At 41.0% G+C, this 24,969-nt stretch overlaps 1 protein-coding gene across 2 annotated transcripts in view; it reads left to right on the top strand.

Moving 5' to 3' along the window:
- The first annotated feature begins 11,104 nt into the window (after window positions 1–11,104).
- PPM1A (protein phosphatase, Mg2+/Mn2+ dependent 1A) overlaps window positions 11,105–24,969 on the top strand; it is a 29,723-nt gene continuing 15,858 nt past the window's right edge. Inside the window, exon 1 of one of the 2 annotated variants that reach the window (XM_050898453.1) lies at window positions 11,105–11,209. The gene's annotated coding sequence lies outside the window, so the exon portion shown is untranslated. Of the gene's footprint in view, window positions 11,210–22,899; window positions 22,954–24,969 lie in introns of those variants that run through there. The other variant, XM_050898454.1, reaches the window with a different exon arrangement.

Raw genomic sequence — 24,969 nt, 5'->3', positions numbered from 1 at the left:
CAGATGATAATGCCATTTTGCTTGTGTGACATTAGTACTATGTAGTTCTTCATGATTATTCAAATGAAATATTAGAAGTCGTCAAGGTACAAATATATGAAGGACTCCTCCTCAGAGGAATAGCTATAGGTAAGACTAGAACATATCTGAACATACCATGTCATATGAATATATCATATCTGGATAAGTGAGGGAAAGCAAGTATTCCATGTTTTTCTTTAAGAAAAAAGCTTTCTTGCTTTCTTGATATAGAACAAACCTCTTCTGATGGTGAAGAAGAGGCAGACATTATCACTGATATTTACATTCTGATTCTTAGATCCCTGTTCTGCATCTATCATCCTGGGCTGGGTTTCAAGGTCACCAAAGTCAATGGAAAGATTTGTGCCCCGTTTCCACATCTGGAATTTTCCAAATACATATATAGAAATATAAACCAATATTTATTCAATTTAAACCTGTTGTGATGAATCTAGAAAGGTTTCTTAGTGCGTGGGCTCTCTCATTGTACTAGTACTGAAAAGACTACTCATACAGGGAACTAGTGGAAACTTCCTCTCTTGCAACATTTAATATTTAGTGAGGGACAGGAGAAGGAAAAGAAGGTGGTGTCCAAAAGGCTGATTCTGCAGAGCTTCGTCTCCCTGAACACCCGCTATAGTCAGCAGAAACAAACTCCATCGTGGGGGTGGCCAGGGAACATAAATTAGGAACCTGCTCTGAATCCCTCACTGAAAGATTTTCTCTTCCTCCGTCTCCTTACACAGAGGTAGCTTATGGAGTAGCTTATGGAGGGAATGTCTCCCAAAGCCCATGAAAAGATACTTCAGGGAACCACTCCTTTAGTAGCTGTTAGCCAATGACAGAATCAGATAACTAAAATTCTTTTCCTAATCCCCAAATTATTTTTTTCCTTAATTATTAGTACTACTTTTTTGACAGCCTCTTAATAGTGCAGTTTTCCTAAGACAGTTAGTTTCCCATCATTTTCATTAATGTATTCCTCTTTGGTTTTAATAGAGAAATGAATTAAAGTTTATTTCTTTTTTGACACTCATATTGTTAACAATTCCAGCATAAATCTGGGACAGGGTTTGCTCTCTAGCTCAGGCACCCTCTGCTGGTCTTCCCAAAGCAAAACACAAAATATCAGAGAATTTTCATTAACAACCAACATTTTAAAGAGAAAAATCCAGATTTCTGTTTCTAAACCTTTTGCTATCAGAATATAAATTATGAGGAAGATCAGCTTTGGGGCTGTAAACTGAGCATGGGGGGAGTTTTTTAATGAATTCAAGAAAATAATTGCATAATCAAGCATGTGAACCTGTGGAATTTCTCAGGCAAAAAGTCCAAAAGTGAACATGGCCTAAAAAGCTGATCACAGTCTGACCTGGCTCTTAGCAGAACCCAGTGACTGGCATTTTAATGAAGATATTATGTAAGGAGCTCTAGAAGCATACGCTACTGGGGATGGCTTTTTTTCTGTGTATCTCAGTTAACAAGTCATAGGCAGTAGTCCTGCTTAGAAAGTACGTATTTTAAGGAGGTAAAGAGGTGAGGAGATACAGTGGCTAAATACTAGCTTCCATTCCAGCAACACAATGAAACAGAGAGCTGATCTGGGAAAATCCATAGGTGTCAGAGAAGTAAATGAGAGCATAGTGCTTTCTTAATCAGCTGACGGATAGGACATGCTGGTGTTGGGAGAGGGTAAGTTTGGTGAACCTGATACTCCAACAGTCCCTTTCTGGTAACCAAAACCAAGAAAAAGTAGTTAAGACTGCTCTAACTACTACCAACATCTAAAAAAGTTTCCTGCGCTGCCCAGGATCAGGCAGATGTGGGTCTGTCAGGAAGGTGGCCCTGTTCCTCTTCTGAGGTGCATAGGATGGTATGCAGAAAGAAGTTTTGTTTAAAATCTACAGGAACGCAAATCCAAGATGTGTACGTGATTTGATGAGCATTTCACCTATTCCACTTTCTAAAGTCAACTTTTACTTGACATTAAGCCGCTGTGAAAGCAACTGGGTGCTTTGTTGAGGATCCATCAGCTGTGTGTGATAGCACGGGTGTCAACCCAGAGAGGTTCAGGAGAGTCGCAAAAGATAGTAACGTTTTATTTTGCATAGCTGAGTTTTTTAATGATGTTAGAAAGTGTTTTATATGTCACAGCAACAGGCAAGATACTAGCCACAAGCATTTAAATCAAAGCTATGTAAGCAGCCTCCTGTTACCTTTCCTGGGTAAGTAAATTCTTCAACATACTGGAGAAAGTGCAGTGGAGGGCCACCAAGATGAAGAGAGACTTTGTGAGAACCAACTTTGTTCAGCTATAAGAAGAGAAGGATAAGGGGAGATTTTATTGCTGTCTTCAACTGCAGACAATTTCAGAGGTACGTAGTGATGAGACAAGAGATGACGGACACAAATTGCAACACAGGAAATTCTGATTGGAAACACAGAAACGGGTGCCCAGAGAGATGGAATTTCCATCCTCAAAGATATTCAAAACTCAGCTGGACAAAGACTTGAGCAACCCCATCTCGTTGGACCTGCGTTGAGCCAGGGGTTGAACTAGATGACCTCCAGAAGTCCCCTCCAACCAAAATTATTCTATGATTTTATGATAAATGACTACTGTATCATTAATCCAGCTTAAACTGATGAAAGTCATTTTGACAGTACTAATGCTTCCCCGAGCAAGTAAGAAATTTAAACCCAATCCAGACTCGCTGAAGTCAGTGGGAATCTTGAGTTTAACTTGAAAGGCGTTGGATCAACTTCAACACTTTTAGGACTCGTGTTCAGAAAAGATCCTAAACTTCATTTTTGTAGACAACACTAGAAATTGCATCAGGGTGGTGGTGTTCTTTACTGTAGGTTTCTCAGTAGGTTGCTTTTGCAGCGAGATGAGAATGAAGCATTCCACAACCACTATCTTTGAGTATTCACAAGTTCTACCTAGAGAGTTAGCAGCAGAATGACGTTTTTGCTCAGTGCTCTGAAGGCATGTAACTTTGCTCTTCAATTTGCACTTGTAGGAAAATTCCTATTTGCTAACTGTTATTGGTAATGAGCCTCTCATCTAACTTGGGTTCAGCTCAGGTCAACTGCTACTTTCATGTTGAGACACTGTCTATATTAATTGAAATTTATGTCATAGAATGGCAATCTTGTGACCTCTGTACAGTGAGCTAATGATTCCAATCCTGTTTTCAGCAGGCTGCTGTGAATTAACATGGCCAATGCTTTCCCTTTTTCACCTCATAATTTTTCTCATCTTTGTAAGACAAGCTTTCTTCCTCTTCCTTATCTTGTCTCTTACAAGGGATTATATTATTTATTTTGGACATAAAACAGAGTAAAACAACACAAGGGAATAATTAGAATATGACACAATAAATGTCAAGTACTAGCCAATTATTTTGATTATTCCTATAAAGGTTAAAAAATGCAAAAAAGAAGTGTGTTTGTAAAAATGTAATGTATGCCTTTACATACACAAATGTAATGGAAACATAGATTTATCTTAATAAATACGTGAGCGATATACTACAATGAATGAAAACAAGCAAGAAAACCATATTTCAAATCCTTAAAAGAAATCACATTCCCAAATCTCTCAAGAAGTAGTTGGACGCCTAATCCACTGGATTAACTGAAATTTCCTGAGAAGGAAGGATACCTTTCTGTTTAGGGTGGAGACTTGGATTATCTCCAAGTAGCATCCATGTTTGGAGTAATACTCTGATATTAAGCTGCACCACGTTACTTGCACTTAAATGGTCTACAAAAGAACTTATGCTAACGTGACCTGCAATATGAAATTTTCCTTTCCTGATAGGTTCCTCCTTCTCCTGAAACTCTGGGCTTGAACTGCACAACAAGCAGTTTCTTTTCATAATGGCCCTTATTGCTTTGCTAATATTTTGTTCTGCCTCACCCCCAAAGAAACGCAACATTGTTGGGGGGGGGGAGGGGGAAAGTGTTGTCATAAAAATGCTAAAAATCCAAATTACTACTTGTTTTGCTTTCCTATGAAAACGATCACATATAGCTTGTGATCTCATATCCATTTTTATCATGTCCCTTATGCCAGCAAACATGAAACAATGTCTTTACTTCTTACAGTCATACCACATCAGCACCTATGTAATGAAACTAAATTTAAACTTCAGTTATGTTGTCAACTAAAAAAGGCATAAGTGGCAAAATCCAGCTCCAGAACAGGATTATCCTTTAAATCCTGGACTCTCCAGAATCCTTGGTACTGTGGAAAACCAATTTTGCAAAATACTAAGCAATGTTCAGATTTCAAGTATCTCCACACCTTGGCTATTTGATTCTGACATGTTGCTTTTAGTTTAACTGTTTAATTCACACAAAAAAATCATCTCCTCAGCTGTGTCCCAGCTAACAGGCTCGTTAAAGGAGACAACAGATTCAACAGATTTATACGAATGAATGTAGCAAAAAGTAAGTTGTGTTTGGTTGTACAAAGAAGGCGGCTAGATCCAGCTATTTAAAGAAGAAAAGGAATAGTAACACAAAAAACGGAGTTTACAGAATATAAATCTTATCCTCTCATCAGAACTAACCTCCTTCACATCTGGAAATTCCAGTCTTTATCGAATTTCAGAATCTCTTGCTTGAATGTTAATAATTATAAAACTCTAAGAGCATCATAAGACTCTTGATGACTCAGTATGAAGTATTCTTATGCATCAACAGTCTGACATGTAATTTTAGCTGTGATTGCTAAGCTAATTTTTAGGTTAAACAACTGACAATTGTAGGCAGGCCCATTAAAATTGGCTGGGATAACAGCCGTTTTTACAACGTGCTAATGACTAAGGGTTTGATCCTGCAACGCTGAGGTCAATGGAAGCTTTGTGTCTGACTTCAGTGAGGATACAGGCCTTCATGCACGGACTACTAATAGCAAATGAAAACAGCAATTTACGTATACCCTCGCATTTTTAAAACAGCAACCATCTAATGAACGGAATAGGCTAAAGCCTAGCTGATAAAATATTCTGGTTGTTCTCTACTTCACAGCTTGTCTTATAGCAAAAGAAGTTCTTGCCAAGAAAATTAAACTTTCAGCAACTGAACACAAAGACGTTGTAAGCGTTCACCACTGACAGATGAAGATTCAACAAAGTGTATCCCCCTCCGGTTGGAAAGAACCTTAGAAAGGTATCTGTCCTGGAGTCCTGTCATGTGTGAATTCAACCCAGCCTTTAGAATACTTCAAATCAACTTATGTTTTCTACCAGTGTTGCTTTAAGCTGATTCGTGGTTTCTGCACTGAAGAGTAATGCGGATGGTCCCAATGAGACCATTTACGTCACACCATCGTGAATCTGGTAGATGGCACAGGGGCCAAAATGAATTGGCACACCCTGGCGTGCCATGCCAGCACTTCTGCAGACATCAAACATGTCTGGTTTGTCCCTTTTTATATAGCAGCTTCAGGACACACAGGCTTTCTAGCAAGACTTTTCCATTTCAACTACTGAGGCAGCTGAGATTCTAAAGGGGGGGGGGGGGATCAATATTTAAATGGTTCTCTTTTTTCCCTCATTTTTCATTTTCTTTAAAATGCTTGTAGACTATATTGACATTCTTTTTTATTTTCCCCATTTCACGTGAAAAGCAAATTTTCCTGGCCACCAGGTCTTCAGTGACATTTTGCTACAGATAGAAGGAACCATGTGAAATGCAGGTGATTTGCAGATGAGATCTGAAAACCTTGACAAACTGCATTTATCTTCCTGAGCTGCCTGAATTTTTGTCATCTTACTTTGGACTTTTGAAGAAATTGGGAGGTGCCATGCTTCTCCCATATTTCACATAGAAAAAAGTAGAAGAAAAATGGAGGGACAAAAATAATAACAATATTCTAGAATAAAGCTTTATATTAATTTTCAGCATAAAAGGATTTTCCCTCTATTGATATTTTGGTCTTTACTGTGCTTTGCTTTTGCTGATTTTCCTGAATTGCAGGTTACTTCCATCAGCAAATTCTCACTGGAAAAATAAAACTCATGACTGAGCATTGCTTGCTTTCGCTTACAGCTAGCATAAGAAAACCACATTGTGATGCCCTAATGATTTTGTACCTAATTTTGTAGACTGAAAATTACTGGCATTTGTTTTTTAACAAATGTCCTAACTGTTTGAATGTTGTTTTAAAAAGCTGTCAGGAGAGCGTAAGTCTCGTCTCAGAGGGGCCAAAGGGTGGCAGTTTGCGTAGCACTTTTCAAGACTCTAGCAGAAAGCGAATTATATCAGAACTGCTGCATTTCAAGAATGCGGGACGTCTGCATATGATGTTCTTCAAAAGACTAAAGTCTTTGTGACATCTTTCAGATAAATTCCGTTTGGATACAGGATACACCCTAGGTGTGCGCTTTTGATGATTTAAACATGTGATTATTAATCATAGCTACAGTACTGGCGTTTTATGGAGTTCCCAATGGCACAGCTGCCTTAGCAGATACCTACAGATGTCATCACACCAGGGTGTTGCAGGAATAGTACCAAGAAGACGTAAAGCCTGCAGCATAGTCATCCAGCTGGCTTTTAGATTCCAAAAATAGGTACAGCCCACTGGAGAAGAGATGGGGCAGGGCATCGGTACTTCACAAGCCAAGTATAAAGTTCTGGCAAGTTCATGATCACGCTATTACAGGCCACACACATCATTAATATGAAGATTTCTATTAGATAACCTCGAAGCACCACAGGTAATTAATTAATTTTAGCCATCTAAAAATTAAAGGTCTAGTCTAGGTGGTCATCTCAGCTTCTTCTGTAGTCACAGAAACTATAAGAGAGAAAAAGCCACCTTCAGAAGGCAACTCGCCCAACCTGCTTTAGACACCAACGTGAGCATGGGCGTAATGATCATCTGAAGGTGCCTGTCTCCTTCCACTGAACCAAGACAGCCTGGGCAACAGCTTGATTATACGTCTAATATTTAGATGAGTATTATTAGGTGATAAAAACCCTATTCCAAACAAAACAAAACCCCACAGTCTACCAGCTTTTTAGACTGCAGAGTAACTTCAAATATATTATTTCCCACCCACATCAGGTATTCATGGCAGACAAATTAAGAGAGGAGAAACAGGGACAATAAGTAAGGGAAGCTGAAACCAAAACGCTCTGCTTTTTCTGACCTTTTGAATAAACTACATGTGAGACACTGAAAGAAGTACAGCTTTTTCACTTAGGGATCAAGAAATCTATATCATGCAACACAATATTTAATATTTGTACTGAATGTCCCCCGTTTAAGGAACATACAGACAAAATTCCAATACCTCATGATATACCTTGTCATAAAAGAAGTTTAACCAACTGGTATTAAAACTGAAAGAGTTAAAAGGAGCATTGGGCAATACCAACACGCAGAGATTACAACAGATTCATATAGAATATGGCCATTACGATAGAAACTGTTTCCAAACTGCAGTTAAATTGCCATGTGATCCCAGTAGCAACTGCAGTCCCATATTCTCTTTTTATGGGAAATTATGTCATTGGGAATAGCTTCATCAGGGAAAGTGTGGAATTTTCTAAACTGACAGTTTTAATGATTGCATTGGACAAAATCATCCTCCTGCTTGCAATAACCAAGTGTGCATAGGTGGTAAATATCTATTTATTTAGATACATAGATTTTTTTTAGAAATACTCTTGGCAAATACAATCCATCTAAAGAGTTTTTTAAAGCTGTAACAGGAAGCAGAAAAAAAATCTCTAAAAATAATAGTCTAAAAATATACTGTGGAACAGCATGTCATTTTAAATATGCCTTATTATGCTAATAGAAATTTCTTGTTCCAAACAGTAAAATATGATTCTTCTTAATAATTCAGTTATGGTTTATGATGCAGTGTTGAAAGAGTTTCGATATGGTTCTTGTTACTGCCTCCTTGACCGTGGTGCTAATTACTCTAGTGACTGCAGGCCCCAATCATCTGTATCCCATCTTGATCTACCGCTGAAGAGAAAATAAAGAGTTGTATGCTGGGAGATGTAGTCTCATCAGCTACAAAGATGCATAGTCGAGGCATATGTTACACACAGCTGTTTCATCCTAATTCAATGTGATGTTTGAATTTCTTGTAAATATTTATTGCCATTGTCAGTGCAACAGGCCAGACAAAACTAGCAAACTAAATAAAAGTTACACTTTAAGAAAATACTGTGGTAATTTGACTCCATCCAATTTCCCAAGAAAAACATATAAATAGAAAATGACAGCAGCAAACTCTCTGCTGTCATTACATTCCTGCAGCTTAAAACTAGGGCATCACAAAAAAAAGCTGGGCCATGTTTTTGTCCACTTTTATTTAAAAAAAAATGCACACAAAACCACATCTGTAGGTAACAGAATCTAAACGAGATCCACAATTGTATACAATTCAAAGTGTTAGGAGAGATTTATTAAAGTGGAAAAGGAGGATGAAAAATTAAATTTATGTTTAAGTGTAGAGGTTAAATAAGCATGGCACATGCCGGCAGGAACAATTCTGCATAACCTCTACCTTGTCTGTACATTGTGGAAGTTTGGGGGGGGGCGGGGGGGGAGGAGAAAAAAATGCAGTTTTAAAAATCTGAACTGCATCATAATTGTAACCAATTGTCTTTGGATACCCAGAGGAAATTCAAAATTGCATTGATGAAGATTATGGGAATTACTCCATGACCTTCCAGAGTCTCCCTTTCATTGTGAAATACGCTGCATATACTCTGCTCCCCCGCAACATATTTTCAGAATATTTTACATTTAAATCTCCTTAAAGGTTTGTTTCCACTAACAAATTTTGCTGCGTTTAACTACAATTGAAGGGCCTGAAACAGTTAACACAACATTGAGCACTGCTGAGTGGTGTTCAGTATCATGCTAACAAACACGATTAGGATGAATACAGTGAGATCGGGTCCAAACATACCATTCGGTCACAGTCAGCAATAGAAACTGGAGATTTTGTAATCACACTGAAACACAGTCAGTTTATCTATTACAGGAAAGCGCTACAACGATGCCGTTTTGTTCTATTTGTTACAGCTTTTTTAGCTATCTCCGGGTAGGGCTTTGCTGGTTTTGTAGGTCTTATCTGTGCAAGAGCCCTCAATTAACTGCCTTCAGTCGTTGGCACGCTCGGGATGAAGCTGCACTGATTGTTATCTACAATGGCTAGGGGAACATAACCAGCAATTTGAGGGCTTTCCAAACATTCAGTTTAGGGAAACCTTAACATATGGCTGTTTGCTCTGACCTGCTGTTAAAGATGGAAACTATCTAAAGGGGACAACCTTCCTGATTCTTTAGCTAAGTACCCACCTCACCTTTCCCTAGCCTTCTTCAGTATCTCTCCCCCTGTAGTCAATTCCTTCCTCACAGCCTCAAAACTACTATGCATCCCTAACCCTCCCCTTAAAAGCACTCCTTCTCGCATCCACTCCACCTCAAAAATCCCCAGCCCCGTGATTTAACCCTGGCTCGCTGGAATTAGCCGCACGGAGCGTTCCCCCCCCTCCCCGAGAGTCATCCCTCTCCCAGCCAGGCCCCGCTCCCACCGCAGCCTCCCCGAGCATCCTCCCCCACAGCCCCGCCACATTCGCCTCCCCGTTAGACAAAGCAGAGGTTTGTCTAATAGCTTGTCCTCTAAATTTGTTCCCTGCAGACTGGCGGGGGGAGTCGCTCCCTGAACATACTCCCGTCCCTTTTGTCAACAGGCCAGCCTTCATCAAAGGGTAGCTGAAAATCATGGGATTATTAAGCCCATTATGCGTTCATTACTGGTAATCCGCTGCTGATTTTGCCAGCGGTTCGGCGGGGAAGCCTGCAGGGCTCCGGTTTAGGCGGGTAAGAGGATATCCCAGCGTGTCCCTGCGGCCGTGCGCCTGCCCGCGGCTTTGGGGACGGGACAGGAGCAGGGTGGCTTTTCCTCAGCCCGTTCCCGCCGAGGAGCAAGAGGCGCTGCTCCCCGCGCCCGTCGCCTCCTCAGGGAGGCGAGGCACGACGCTGCGGCTGATCCCGCCAGGGCCTCGGCCTGGGCCCGCTGCCAGCTCCCGCTGCCAGCTCCCGCGGCCTCAGGCGAGCAGCGAGCGTGAGCTTCTGCTGCCCCGGGACCGGGACCGGGACCGGGACCCGGCGCAGGAACCGCCAACACTCTCCCCGGCCTCTCCCCTCAGGCAAGGGGGCGGTGCCGATGACGTCTTCGCCCCCCCCCGAGCTCGTGCCTCTCCCACGCGCTCCGCGCATGCTCAGTGCGGCCCAGCTCGGGGCGGGGGGGGGGGTACGGGACACGGGACGGAGGGTGATGTAATACCTTTAGCGGCCTCGCTCCGTCCGTTCCCCCCCCCCGCCGTTGCAGGTCTCCCAGCCCCAACATCCGGGTATCCCGCCCGCTACGCCAGAGGCGGGTTTTTGCCCTGAAAAGTGGCGTTTGTCGCCTTTTGATGGTTTTTGTTTGTGGTTTTTTTTTTTTAACGGGGGGGGGGGTGGTTGGAACGGACGGACGGCGCGTGCGCACGCGCCCCCGGCGAGAAGGGAAAGGGCGAGGGGGCGCGCGCGCGCGCACACGCTCCCGCCTACCCCCCCCGCGGCGTGCGCGCGGTGGCCGCGGCGGGGGAGGGGAGCGGCGGCAGGCAGGCGCGCGCGGCGGCGGCGCCCGGCGCGCCTGCGCAGAGGGGAGGCGGAGGAGGAGGAGGCGGCGGCGGCGGTGCAGTGCGTGTGTGTGGGGTGTGTGTGCGTGTGTCTGCGCGAGAGGCGGGGGGGCCGGACGACGCTCCGCGGCGCTGCGCGAGTGGGCGCGGAGCTCGGGCGGGCGGGAGGGGGCCGGGGAGGGGGGGGGGCCGGCGGCGGCGGCGGCGAGCGAGGAGGAGGGGGGAGAGGAGCGGAGGCGAGATGAGCGCTGGGCTCCCCCTGGGCACAGAGCCGCCCTCGACAGCCGCCGCCTGTGAATGAACTGAGGCGAGGCCGCCAGCCGGGTGCCCCCCCCCCCCCTCCTCCTCCTCCTCCTCCTCCTCCTCCTCCTCCTCCTTCCCCTTCTCCCCGGCCCGCCCGCCCGCCGCCGGCCCCACCGCGGACGTCCCCGCCTGCCCCCGGCCTCCCTGCCCCCACGCACCTTCGGGAGCGCGGCCCTGCCCGCCACAGCCGGCGCCGTCCGCCGCGGCCGGGGGGGTAAGTGGCGCTGCGCAGTGCGGGGCCTCCGGCGGGCCGGGCTGAGGGGGTGGCGGCGGGGCCGGGCTACGCCGGGGCGCTGGAGGGCCGCGTCCACTGCTGCTTGGGCCTCGGGGCCTGTAAACAAGCGGAGGTGGCCTGCGCGGGGGCTGCTCTCCCTCTCGGCTCTGCGGGAGAGGGGAGGGCCCGTGTGGGGGGTCTTTCCTCCCGTAGCCAGGGTGAGGAGCGAGGCGCCATCCCCGGCGGCAGCAGCTGGTACCAGGTCGGGGCGGCAGGAGGGAGGGAAATGGGAAGGGGGGCGGCGCGGGTGCGAGCCTGCTCGGGATGCTGCTGCCAGGACACCCCCCCACCCCCACCCCCCTCTGCCCAGGGCTGAAGGTGGCCTGGCCGCGGGGCTCGGCTGCGCAGCCCCTGCATTGCAGGCGCCTTTGCAAAAGGGTGGGGGGTGGCACGGCAGCCCCTTGGGGCTGGGCATGGGGAAAGAAAGGGAGGAGGAGGGTGAGCAGAGGGTTTGGGGCCTGGCTTAGGTAGCAGCAGCTTTCCTTTTCTTACCCCCCCCCCCCCCCCCCCCCCCCCCCTTGGCCGATTCAGAGTTCATTTAATAATGGCTATAAACAGCCTCCTCTCCCATCGCCACCCAAACGCTTGGGGCACGGCACTGGGAAAAAAAAAAAAAACGCATCTATTTATAAAGCACTCCACCCTAGCGAGGGTCGGAGCATCAAGCACTCCCCAAATAGTGACATTATTATGCAGCGGGCGGTTTTCCCTTGCCAACGCCTTTCAGGCCTTTAAAGTTTGAGAGAGATTTCGCTGCCTTTGAAAACAATGTCGTGCGCAAAGGTTACGCTGATGATCTGTGATCTGTCATAGCGTGCATGTTAAAAGTAGATAGAAGAAAACCCTCTCCTCGATTAAAAAGTTGCCCAGTGATGTACTGGATAATTGGGCTTGCATGTTATACGCCAGAGGTACTGAGCGGGTGTCTAACCTTTTCATTACATTAGCTTGTGTTGTAGTAGATATGATACAGCTTTAAGACTGGCTGCAGGTTAATAGTTTGGAAAGAATTGATTTTGTAGACATCTGTTCGACATGTATATGTATTTATTTAGTACAATTAAAATATTTTAGTGTTGCCATGTGTATGGCAAAATTTTGTTGTTGCAAGACTAATGTTTAAGCTTACAGTAGTACTTGTGAGGAACTAATTTTTTTTGAGTTGTACCTTTTGTCAAATGAGAAGGTGCTGGTCATTGAGATGGCCTGTGTGGTAACCTTAAGGTTTAAAGTCCTGTATGTGATACAAAGGGATTTTCTATTTTTTTTTTTTTAAGCAGAAGGCAGTAGGTTTGAAGGTAGATGATAATGTTTTCCTTAGATTGTGATGTTTAACATCAGAGTAAGTAGAATCATTTTATAAAGTAGAAGTTCTAACTCTTGTGATTCTAGAAAATGACTTTCCAAATACGAGCCTGTGTAGCACTTTCCTAAGCCTGCACATGTACTGTTTCAGTGGTTAGGTGGCTGAAGCAGGATTTGTGAAGCACTAGTGAAATGAAAGCAAGACGGGTGCTGTTACTCAGGACCCTGTGTGAATTGCCAAATGACCAAGAATTGTGCAAATTCTACCCACATTTCTTCTCTGATAGCTTCCCTTCTGTTACTATTCATAGTTTTTCTATTAATAACATCAGCGACACGGTATGGGGGGAAAAAACACGGGTCAGGGAAGTTTAACATTTTACCTATCCAATCAAAGTAGCAATCAAAGGAAAGGTGTTGAAGGAAGGTAGTTTTGATAGGTGTACCAGCATTTTTCCCTGGGGTAGGGACAGCTGCTCCTAAAGTTTTCTCTTCCAGGCCTTTCTGGGTCTACCTTTTGTATATGAGACTTGGCTAAGAGTAAAAGGCTTGCTGATGCATCACGCCAGTTATTAGTGTTTTCCTCACAGACATAGATATCTAATAAAACCCTCTGATAAATGTAGCTTGTACTGAAGAGAGCTGGTCTGTACTCTCACGCTTTTCTGGCATAGCCGTGTTTTTTCTCATATACAGACAAGACCTAGCTCTGGTTTATAGGTATCTCCTTTGGTTGGTGGTTGTCTGGTAAATCTCTCCCCTTGAGGTACAGTAGAAAACTATACCTGTTTTCCAAGTATTTACTTAACTGTCTATAGGTAAGCTTCAGATACTTTTGTTGAAACTGAGAAGGAGAGATGGAAGTGCCAAATGACTGGTGAAGCTTGCAGGTCTAAACAAGCAGAACTCACTTAGTGAGATTTGAATTAAAGCAGAATACAAAAAAGTTTTTTCTGTAAAATCAAGCTAGTTGCTTCTTATCTGAAGTGCAGCTTATGCAGTGAAGTTGAGTCATTCTTGCTGAGATAGCATTTTAAGAACTGTCATTAAAATGCTTAGATATTTAACTCTGGCACAGTGTAATTTGCAAACTTATGTAACTGGTATGTTTTTGAATGCAGCTGTCAATAAGAGATCTTATTGCACTTTTCCTTTTTAGTGGAACTAGGGAATATAAAGCAGCTGCTTTCACAAGATGACCTAAATATAAGTCATTTAACAATAAAGTATTTCTTACTAAAATACTGACATTACTATTGACTTAATTTTTACAAGTTCAAGTCTATTCTGATGTAAAAATACTTTTTTATGTAATTGGCTAAGCAGAACTGCATTGCAATTAAGTGATTGAATAACGCAGGTTGTGCTATTAAATAAGCAAGTTTTGGAATGAGAAGTACTGTAAAACAATTGTATTCATTTTGTCTCTGCAAACCTGCAACTCATTTTAAAGACTTGAATAGTAACGGTGTTTGAAATCAAGACAATAGTGGCTTAGCATAGCTACACCTGAGCCAAACAACATTTATTCTTACTATTGCATGTGGCCATTTGTAATTTTTCCTCCTCTTTTCTCATAAATCATACCTCACTTTTACATTTTTTTGAAACATTGGTGTATCATCTGTAGCTGTTTTTAAATGATGCAGTCTGTAGTCTCATTTGTTCTTTTGAAAATTAAGCTCTTTTTGGATACTACTTTGTTGCTGACTTCTTACTGATCTCTGTAGTTTTAGTCACATGATCCAAATTTCAGTTAAAAATACTAGGATAAGAAATAAACTTCTGTAAAATTTAAACATGCCTAACTACAATGCTCTTCATGGAAAGAATGGTAAATTGCAAAGTATAAAGTCTGTGTAAACAATATGTAATCCCTGAAAAAATGCCGGTGTTCTTAGGATATTTAGAAGATCCAGGGAATGTACATAAAATCTGATTTTTATGGCATTTTATGTATATTCCATTAGCCAGTGCATTAAAATGTTGTTTAAGAAGGATTTGTGTATTTGAGCCATGATGTGTGGATGGCAGTGGAGACATTATTGTCTCCTTGTAGCTCCTTTATGTTGCTTCTGTTGCTATCTGTCTGTGAAGGAACAATTTAGGATTTATTAAGATTTAATATTGCTAGAGTAAATAATTTAAATCTTAAGACTAGGAAGAATGTTTAGACCAAGGAAATTGTAATTGGGGCAGGAGAAGAAAGCAAGTGTGGTACCATGGGGGAGTGAGTAGACTGATTTTTGTTCCTGGATAGAGGTGGTATCTGGCTGAGTGTTACTGGTGTTAAACCAATGCTGTAAGGTCTGCTTTTCTGTGTTTCAATCTGCTAAACTCTGCTCTGTGTTAAACCACATACTAAGTTACAGATGTCTGTCAAGTCTCAATCTTTTTTTTTTTTAAAAGTTTTGTTTAAACTGAACAAGCCTTTGTTTTACTGGGTGTTCATTTTAGGTTTTTTGTTTTCGCGTACCAATAAAATTAACTAATGGATATTTCAGCTTGCTACTGAAGTCTACAAAACAGAGTGTGTTTATAAATATGTGAAACAGTTGCTCAGATTTTTTTAACAGCTCTTCTAAAAAGGTGTTTTTATGTGACTAAAACAACAGAATAAAAAATTCCTTCATCTACAGATAGTGCCAATGAAGTACACTTCTACTGTTCAGAGTGTAAACTTTATAGCAGTATACTAGCAAAAGAGCATCTAAGAGTGATACAAAGGAAAAAACAAAAGTGGCTAATCAGGTTTCAGTATTGAAACGTAGAGAAATGCTAGCAGTTTACACATAGAGGGAAAAGTACATTAGCCTCTATTTTGCTAACATCTTAGTTCTCAGTTCAGGTGAGAATATTTTAATAGATAAAAAGGTCTCTGAAGTCTTCCAAGATAATAGTTTACAAACCCAAGAAACTCAAGTGTAACATGACTTGTATTCTGATAGCTGCAGTTTAAATAAAGCAAAGCACTTCAGTGTGTTTACACTGATACGCCACATGCAACTGAATTATGTGGGACTACTCAGATGTATGATGTTGCTCTCATGCTTAAATGCCTTGCGGGATTGTGACCTAGAGGATGAAGAGTGCTTTCATGTTTGGGTCTCAGCTGTAACTTGAAGGATTTTCTGTATCTATGCATACAACTAATTTTAACTGCCAAACTGTACTTTTGATCTGGAATTTGAATGGTAGTCTGTATTGTTCTTGTCCATATATCATAGCTATTTGTGCATAAAATTCCGTTGTATTTTTTACTTACGAAATACTCTAAGATGCAATAGCCACGAGAACTGTGTAAACTGTGCCTAAGCTCTTTGTGTTTGGAGATGAGTTTAAGGAATTCTCCAGCTGTCCGCTAAGTTAGGTAAAACCCAATCTTTGGCAAGGGGTTTGGCAGAATGCGAAAAAATGTGGGCATGTGAGTGGTTAGTATTAAATTGTAGGAACATGTAATGAAGAAAGAATCAGTTTCTATCAGTAAATAGTTTTCTGGTTCCCCCAGTCAATTATAGTAAGTATTTGGACAGACCCTTCTTAAAAATCTAGTGCTGCTTCTCGCTATGAAGAACCATTCTGAAGCTGCAGAATGAGGCCCTGTAAGCATAGGAAATGCTGGCATTAGCACTGCTTGTATTTTGCAGAACAGGTGAATTTGACAATGTCCTCATTCGGTGACCAGAATATTTAGAGCTGCAATGAACTCAAGTTTGGTCTCAGGAGAGCACCTTACTGCCTTGTTCATCATAGGCAAATCTGTCAACTCTGCACTGGTAGTGATAGAAGTGAACTTGGTAATCAGTGTGACCATCAGGGGAAAGCCTTCTGTCCTGAAAGTTACTGTCTGCATAAAAGGCTATAACAATGGGATTTTTCCCTTGGTTTCTTTTTTTGTATTTTTATGTCTTGGGGGAAAAATCTACTTTATCGCAGCAGTCATCCTCTATCCTTGTTCTTTTAATGAGATAGGAATGCTGGGGATGTGAGGGCAAAATAGCTTTGTAAATAAAAGCTCTGTGTATGTACAAATGAACAAACTCCAGCTTTTCCTAAGCTTTGAGGATTTGACTTCCAGGTCTTAATGTGCTTCTGGCATAGTTTTGATGTAATTTCCTTGCAAGCAAAGCCAGGTTACAGCTGTACACTTCAGAACATTTCCTATTTTATTCCCGTTTTATTCCCATGTGTAGTCATCAGGTTTTAAGTCTCCTGTATGCTGCTTTTTCTATATCCTCACCAGAATAGTGGTAATGTTGCTGAGATTAGAACCCCATGAATATTTTCATGTAAAATGAAGGGTCTGGGAAATTGCTTATATATCTTACTTTGAATTATTTCATAATATTGAGTACTTGGCTAAACAGGAAGTTTTGGGGCCTTCACGTAAATGTCATCTTCTAATCATTAGGCGCATGCATACTGGTTGTGTTTTCTCTAAATAGTTTATTTTTATTTTACTCCCAAGCACTATCTGTATAAACTTTATTTTTACTTGGGTTTTATTCTTCTATATTGATAAATAAATTACTCATAAGACAAATCAGAAATAGGTGGCTGATGCTTATTGTTGAAGTTAGGAAGATCTGAAGTTTGAAAGCTTTAAATAATTATTTTAAAAAAAGAGCATGACCTTGGTGAGCAACTGGAGACACAAAGACTAAAAATTAGAGGAGATAGTGTGATGATTCCATGTGTTCAGTTTTCTTTAAGGTATATAGGACTGTATTAACGATGTTTGTGGTGAGGTTATCAGTGAAAGAGTATGACAGAAGGATGGTGGGATTCTATAAGAATTTGTACACATTATCACAGGCAACAATACCAAATTATGTTAACTGTAAAAAAAGTGGCAGTTTCCTGAACTTTATCACCACAGATGAGAGAGAGAGAGTGTCTGAGTATAATTTTTTTGCTATATTTCAGGAATGGGTCAATTAATGCACTTGGTGTTCTGTTGGGTTTTTTTAATTATTGTTATTCAAGCTTCCCTTTGTTTTTGGAGTCTCAGCGAATAATCCCATTGGGACCTTTTTCCATGTAGCATCTTTTTCCTAGTTTATTTTAACACTTCAACTAAAACACTGACAAAGACAAATTGGCAGTAGCTTGACTTCACTCCAGTGGCTTTTGAACAACCTGAACAGTCCTGGTCATTCTAATAAGTCATTCTGGTCTAGGGGCTTTTTACCCAATAACTTCACTTTCCTCTGTTGGGTAGTGGCAGGACAGGCTAGGACTCCAATTCTGTCTTGATTTTTCTGAATAGGTTTAGCTGAACTTGCTAAAAAAGCAAATGCTTTTTGGTTGGTTGGTTTGTTTTTTTTTTTTTTCTTTCTGACACAGAAATAGCAGTGGAATAGTGTGGTTCTTCCACTAAAGAAAACATTCATCTATGAATCTTCAACTTTTTTTTTTATGGCAGGTATTGTTTGATTGATAATACTAGCAGTGAATGAAGATGCTGAGGCTTCAAGCTGTAAATGAGAGATCAAAAAAAAGAAATTTAAGGAACAGGGGGTTTTTAGCTGTTACTTGAAGCATTTGATATGTTCAGATTTGTTCAATTCTTGGACTTTCAGTGGCTTGTACTCAAGTAAGAATTGTTGATTAGGCCCACGATGTCTAGGAGTGGGGTAATGTTCTGTTATGATGGTGGATGACAGTGGCAGAGCACTCTTGGTATTACAAATACTGGAAAAAATTGTAATTCAACTTTTATGACTTACTATATCTCTATTCTTCTGTGTTGTCTTTTTCTGTTTACTTTTCACCCATATTTTCTTTCTGGTGAAACTGTATTGCTGCATGTAGTTCTGTTGGAGTAGCTGCATAGCACTGTGTACTCTTTCTGACATGAGCAGTTTGGTTGGAATTCTTATTTTCACTTGTTTGCCTTGCTCTTTCAAAAAATGTGATTCTTAATGCATCTCATTGATATATAAAATGAAGCAAGGCCTTTCTTTCTCCCAACTTCTGTCTACATAGACTGCAGCTTCCTTGGATCTTCCAGTTCCTTTTTACAGTGCTTGCTTCAATGGGGCTTTGAATTTTGGCTGGAGTCTGCAGGAGTTTGTGTGCTATTAACAAAGCAGTTGTCTAATCTCTGTGTCTAAAATGGGTGTCTTTTGTTTATCTTCCAACACTTTTAAGTAAGAAATCCTTGGAAAATGAAGTATAACCAGAAAGGTGCTGAACTAAACACCAGCATGGGCATGTTTTCTGCTTATTAATGCTTTCAAGCAAGGACCTTAGCTTTTTCATTCTCACACTGTTCAGACAGCAGCATATGAATTTATGCAGAGCTACCTCATTGATTTTCATAGTACTTGTTAATGCCATTTTTGTTGTCTACACAGTTTTTCATAGTGATTGGGCTGCTTGTACTTTGATACTGCTGCCTAGTAGGGTTTTTTTCTTATGCTTTCCCACCTCTAATTTGTAGTACAAATATTTAGAAAGAAGCAAGAATTCTGTCTGGGCCAAGAAATACTACCTTAATTGTGTTCTGAGGGTGCCAGTCATGTTAGGATCCTGATGAGTGACTGGTATTTGTGGATGCAAGTTATATCTCCTCTCAAAATCAATGTAGTGATTTTTCTATTCCCAGCAGTGCCCCTAGTGATTCTGAAAAGAAGTTATTTTCTTCAGTAACTGACCATAGAGCAAAATGAAAACAACTCATAAAGAAATCTTGAAACTACATCACTATCTTTCAAATTTCTGCAGGAACAATTTGTTAGAGAGATGAATTATCTTTTTCAATGTCCAGGGCTTGCTTTTTCAAAAATCAGATTACATACATCTCCTTTGGAGAGAGTTTGAACCTCAGCCAACGTACATTCATATCGAGAATAGCAGCTCCTAGTTTAACCTTGGAACAGGTTTAGTTGTCTGCAGGAAAGGTAGGTAGGAGCAGAAAAAGATGTTTTAAGAAGCAGCTGAAACATGTTGTTGGAGGGAGGGTGTTAACTTAGAAATGGTTACCTTCTGTGTTCCAGAAGATTTCTGGAGGCTTTAGCAATCCTCTCCTAAATCCTGCCTACCCCGCTGTACACACACACGAAAAATAAATTGACATAGGAAAACAAGTGGGATAAAATATTTTGCTGCTTAGTATGGAGAGGCATTGAGAAAGGCTGTCAGCTCCTAGCAAGGAGAAAGGATTTTGAGCAGAAGAGAAGTTATGTTTAAAAAACAAAACAACTCACAAAACAACTTAGCTCAGTGAAATGGCAGTGCCTGTGGACGAGCTGTCAAGAGGTCAGAGCTCGTAGGTGTCTGTATCAGAGGAGCAGTGATTCAGTGCTTCTGCTGTGGTATGAAGTTGTAATTGTAATCACTGTTGCGTATTAATTACAGGCAGAGAGGGAGGGTAAGTGGGGAAAGGTTGAAACAATTCATACTTTCCCTTGTACACACAGAGTCATTAACTTGCTTACCTTTGGGGTTTTTTTGCCCTGTCTCTCACTTGCATCCATGTATAGACGTTCTTCCCTGTCTGAAGGCCTGTTTCTGAGAGCCTTGATATTTCTCTTTACTTTCTTTAAACTAATGTTTCCAGCTGTCTACCTTTTCCTGTTCCCTTTGTATGCCACATGCCATAGCTCCTACATCTGTCCTAAAACAAAAAATTGGTAATGCTATTACAAACTTTCTTACCCCTATGGGTAGCTGCTTCTTACGTTCTTCTCTTTGCAATTGTCTTACTGAAATACAACGCACACTACAGTTGCATCTCCAATAAGCAAGTATTCTGGTGGGAAAATTGTGTGTTAGTCCATGTTTATTAAAATAGCCCCATTTCTCTATTTTATTTCTTTTACTTCTTTTTCATAGGCAATTTGCATCTCCTAGTTGGCCATGTATTCCTGTGTCTGAAAGTACACATTCAGAAACATCAGCTGTAATTTTCAGTACTTTATTGATGTTGTTGAACCGTGAGTGCCAGAATTCAGTCATATAGCCTCCAATAGTTTTTAAGTAGTTTCATTGGCAAGAAGCTTTTTCATGACTTCATTCAGCCCATGACTGTGGTGTAATTATGTCTCCTCATCTGCGTGTTCTGTTTTATTTTAGCCATTCTTCCGATCCCTGGGATGATCTCTGACATGTTGTTTGTTAACATTAATTGATTTGGGGCGTCCAGTATTTACTGTCAGTTTTTCATTCAACAGGCGCTAACTTCTGAAAATGTTTCCACATTTGCACAATTACGTGCTGACTGGTTACTGCACCCAGCCTGCTTCAGGCAGGGGGAAAAGTAGCACGGATCAGATTGGAGTTGGAGTGATTAAATGTCCTTTTTCTATTCAGTAGCAGTCTGTATAATTTGGTGACTTGCTCTCTGTCCTGTAGTTCAAGTAAAGGTTGTAATCTTTCTTTATGGTGCTCATTACAACACACGGGGCGTAATGTCACTTGGAGAATTGTTCCAGGAAATTGGAGTATGGGGACATTTCTCAGCTTAGTTTGAACAAGTGCCTGTGACTTCACTGTGGTTCACATAAGCAGCTTATCCTAGTGGAAGGAATACAACTCAAACATTGTTTAAAAAGGATTATTAAATTACATATTGTTAAAGTACAAGTTTCACATGGGGGTGATTGGTTTTCTTGGACAAGACGATCAAATCCGTGTCTGAATTCCTTGGAAAAATAAATTGTCTTTTTATAGGGGTACATGGAGTTGCATTAACTGTCCTTTGTGAACAATTTAAGACTTACCTTCATTTGAACCTTCAAGAAAATGAATAAGAAAATAGCAAAACAGTAAAATTTATTTTTGTGTGTATCAGAAAGTGTTATAGTTGTGCTGTCTGGATAGCACAATTTGAGGGACAAATGAAGGGGCAAAGAGATTTCATGCATTCCAGTGATGTATCTGTGGTTGTCCTTGGTTGTCCATGGTCTGGTATACTAATTACCCTCCTTTTCTTTGCCACTCTGTTCTCCAGTTGCATCTATTTTCAAGGAGTTTAGCTACTGACTCTTCAGCATGCTCCATTCATTATTTCAGTTTTGTTTCTAATGCTGCAGTCCTTTGAATTTTGGCACTCTTGTGTTTTATCCAAGATCTTGTTACTTGTGTTGATTTTTCTAGGCCCTGTACAGTATTCTTGCTTTTCTGCCTGCAGACTGCAACTTGAGTTTTTCGTGCACTTGCTGTGGAGGCTGTCCTTCAGTTTGACCTCCACAGAATCAGCATTTCAGAAGTCATGGTTTAGATGCACTCATAGATGCATCCCCTGTATATTTGTTTTTATGCATAGTGGTCCGTTTTCACTTTTAGTTTAGTTCAGAAGCCTCTCTATTCTTCAGAGCCAAAACCCAGGAACTTTGACTGCAGAAAGCTCTTCTCTTTTAGGAGAAACTAATGGAAGTCACTGATATGGAGATGGTGAACCAAGAATCATAGGTTAAAATTGAGGTTTGCTTGAGTAATCGTTGTGGCAGTTACAGTGCCAGATAATATTTTAGAGTTACCATTTCTGAAGAAAATGTTGCACCTCTGATCTTTTTACAGGGCACCACTGCTATAGCACTGTTCAGACTTGTCCTCTAAGAAAAAAAACTGTGATATACATTTGCCACTAAACTTCATTATTAAAGTGCATTTTCTCTTACTTTGGCTTTAATAGGAAGAACATCTGTCACCTTTAGTATGTATGTGCATTGTTCAAGCATCCTGAAAGTTGAGGCTTCCAGAGTAGAGGACTGGTTCTGTCTCCCGCTGTGAGATTACAGTTTTCCAATGTGGTTGCAGAAATGTGTGGCTGGGTTAAGAAGGGCAAGGGGAAGGGTAGTAAAATTACTTGGAGAATAAGGGTCATAAGATGAGGACTCCTGTTTAGGAAGATGACTAAAGAAATATGAGAGGGCAAAGTTAAACCATGTTCAGAATCTGTGGCTTTATTGCACATCATGCATGCAGATTGTTCTGGGTCTGACTTCTCTCTTTAGTGTTATTACATAAAACAGTCATGCTGTAACTTGGGCACTTGCACTGCTATAGGTTAATCTGATTTGCATATAGGGTTATATGCTTAACTAAAGGTGTCATTCCAACTTAATCAGTATAGTGCACAAACCACCCCATGAAAGAATGAAGAATGTACTAGTGATTTAGGTAGACACGGATGCGTGAAAGATGTTTCCGTAGATATGGACTCAAAAACAGGTCTAAAAGGTATTTTTAGTAGGCAGGAGGCATGGCTTTCTTATGTCAGCCTTTTTGTGTGTGTCCCCCTTCTTTTAAAACTAAGATTTTTTTTATTTTTTTTTTAGATAACTAAGACTTTAAATTCTTCAGGTTTTAGCCACATGTAAGGATGTGGAGGGAGAAGTCGCAGATAGCCTCCAATTCGTAAGAATTCACAGGTTGGTCATATTAAACTGAAATTTTTCTGAAGAAAAATTGAAGTTCTGGAAGTAGTAGAGGCTTGGCATGTTCATCCTATCCACAAGTAAACTATGCTTTCCCTTCAGATACAGTGAGGATTTTGAAAACCTGGCCTACTCTCCTACAGGTTTAGACTGGCATTCTGGTGGAAGTATGATTAGCTAGAGTGTTGCAAGGAGGGCAACTGCAGTCTGTTACTGCAGTTTTCAGAAGGTGACTACTTTATGCTATGGGCTGTGAATAATTTCCTAAGTAGAAGTTATGTGACCACATTGTGGTTATCCTTCTGTCTGGTTGTATTCACATCTGTGGTGGGTAGCTCGCACCCTTAAAAAAATCATGTGTCAATGTCTCACCTACGAGCCTTAATTTAGAATAACAACAGCTTTCAGTTTACCTTCTGGGGAGGAATAAGGCAACTTGATTTTAAATGGAGAGTGGATTTGTTAATTTTTGAAGTGTGCTAGCAGTTCTGTATGAGTTGCTGTAACTGCATACGACCTGTGTGTATGTATTTTTAATTGTGGTTTACGTGACAAACTACCGAGAGGGACAAACAGCTTACAAAGCACAACTCTGAATATTGTATACCTAGTAATGTGAGAGATTAGAAGGAAAACTGCCTTTTTTTAGTCCAAATTTGACAGTGCTTGTGGTCAGTTTAACTCTATCCTGTTCTTAATGCTTTTCTGTTTTGTTTTGTTTTAAACACAGTAATAATGTAAAATACTTCACAAAAATGTGGTATTTGCCAGGGCAGTTTCTGCTTTTTGAGCTCTAAATTAAGGTGAAATAATTGAATGTCTGCATTCTGTTTTATGATCTCTTTGACAATAAAGTGTTAGGCATTAGTTTAAGCTCTGCTGCTATCATGGAATGAATGAAAAGTCTATTATTCTGCAAAATAATTCCCCATTTGATTTATGGCAGCATTCTGTAATTATTTTGATCACTCTGACTTCACTAGAATTGCACGTGAAGATAAAAAAGTCTAAGTCGTATCTTTTTCCTAGCAACTGCAGTAATGTGAACCTCATGCATGTGCTTAGGATACAAGACCAGTGTACACTATATTTTGTTGGCTAGTTACGGTTTGCGTGGGCATCAGTATTTTGTGTTCGCTTGAGAAGAGACAGAACTTAAGAGCAGGGATTGGGGTGAGACGAAGCAGAGGTGTACTGCTGCTGACATCTGTCTCCATACAGCTGAAGTATGTGTGGCTTTTGTTTTTGTTAACAAAGCATGTGAGCCAAAGAGTGTATATCCAGTCCCTGTGCCTCACATTTGAATCACTGTTGTGGTGAGATCAAATATAAACATTTCTTGACTGTTTAATCTAAAACATACAGATGTTTTAGAAAGGTTGATCGTGGCTGGAAGAGACAATGTGAAAAGCTTTGTTGGCTATATAGTGTCACTTATAGCTGGAACTGTATTGCAGTAAACCATGTTATCAAAAAGTGATGTGATCACTTAGAAAACTGATCAAATATATTCCACATACAAGTTAAAACCTTCTAAAACCCCTATTGTACTAACTTTTCTGCTAGTGCAGCTGCTTAGTTGGGGCCTCAGGTAAAATCTGTTTCAGAGACTCTTAGTTAATTTTTGTCCACTGTCCACAATAGAAAAGCTTGTAGTCTTGTTCCATTACCTTGTATAACAGTGATTTGCACACTCTTTGATGCTTCCCAGCACAGAATTTGCAAGTATGTAAAATGCGTGACCTATTTTGTATGATTTTTTTAAATAATGAATGCACAAATAAACTGATGTGGATTAGAAGGGTGGGTTGGATGGTTAGGGTGTGAAAGTCATGAAGATAAACCAGTCAGTTTACACTGCCTGCAAATATAATTCTTATTCTCTTAAGCATGAATATTTGCTGCATCACATCCCAGTGATGGGAGGTGGAGGACGGTAGGGTGTGCAGTATATTGGTCTGGCTTGAACAAGGAAGCATGAATTTACAATACGTGTCATTTTATTTCCAA

This window comes from Gymnogyps californianus, chromosome 5, assembly GCF_018139145.2.
Source record: "Gymnogyps californianus isolate 813 chromosome 5, ASM1813914v2, whole genome shotgun sequence".
NCBI lineage: Eukaryota > Metazoa > Chordata > Aves > Accipitriformes > Cathartidae > Gymnogyps > Gymnogyps californianus.
Note: the sequence above shows the minus strand (reverse complement) of the source record. Positions and strands in the feature narration are given on the sequence as shown.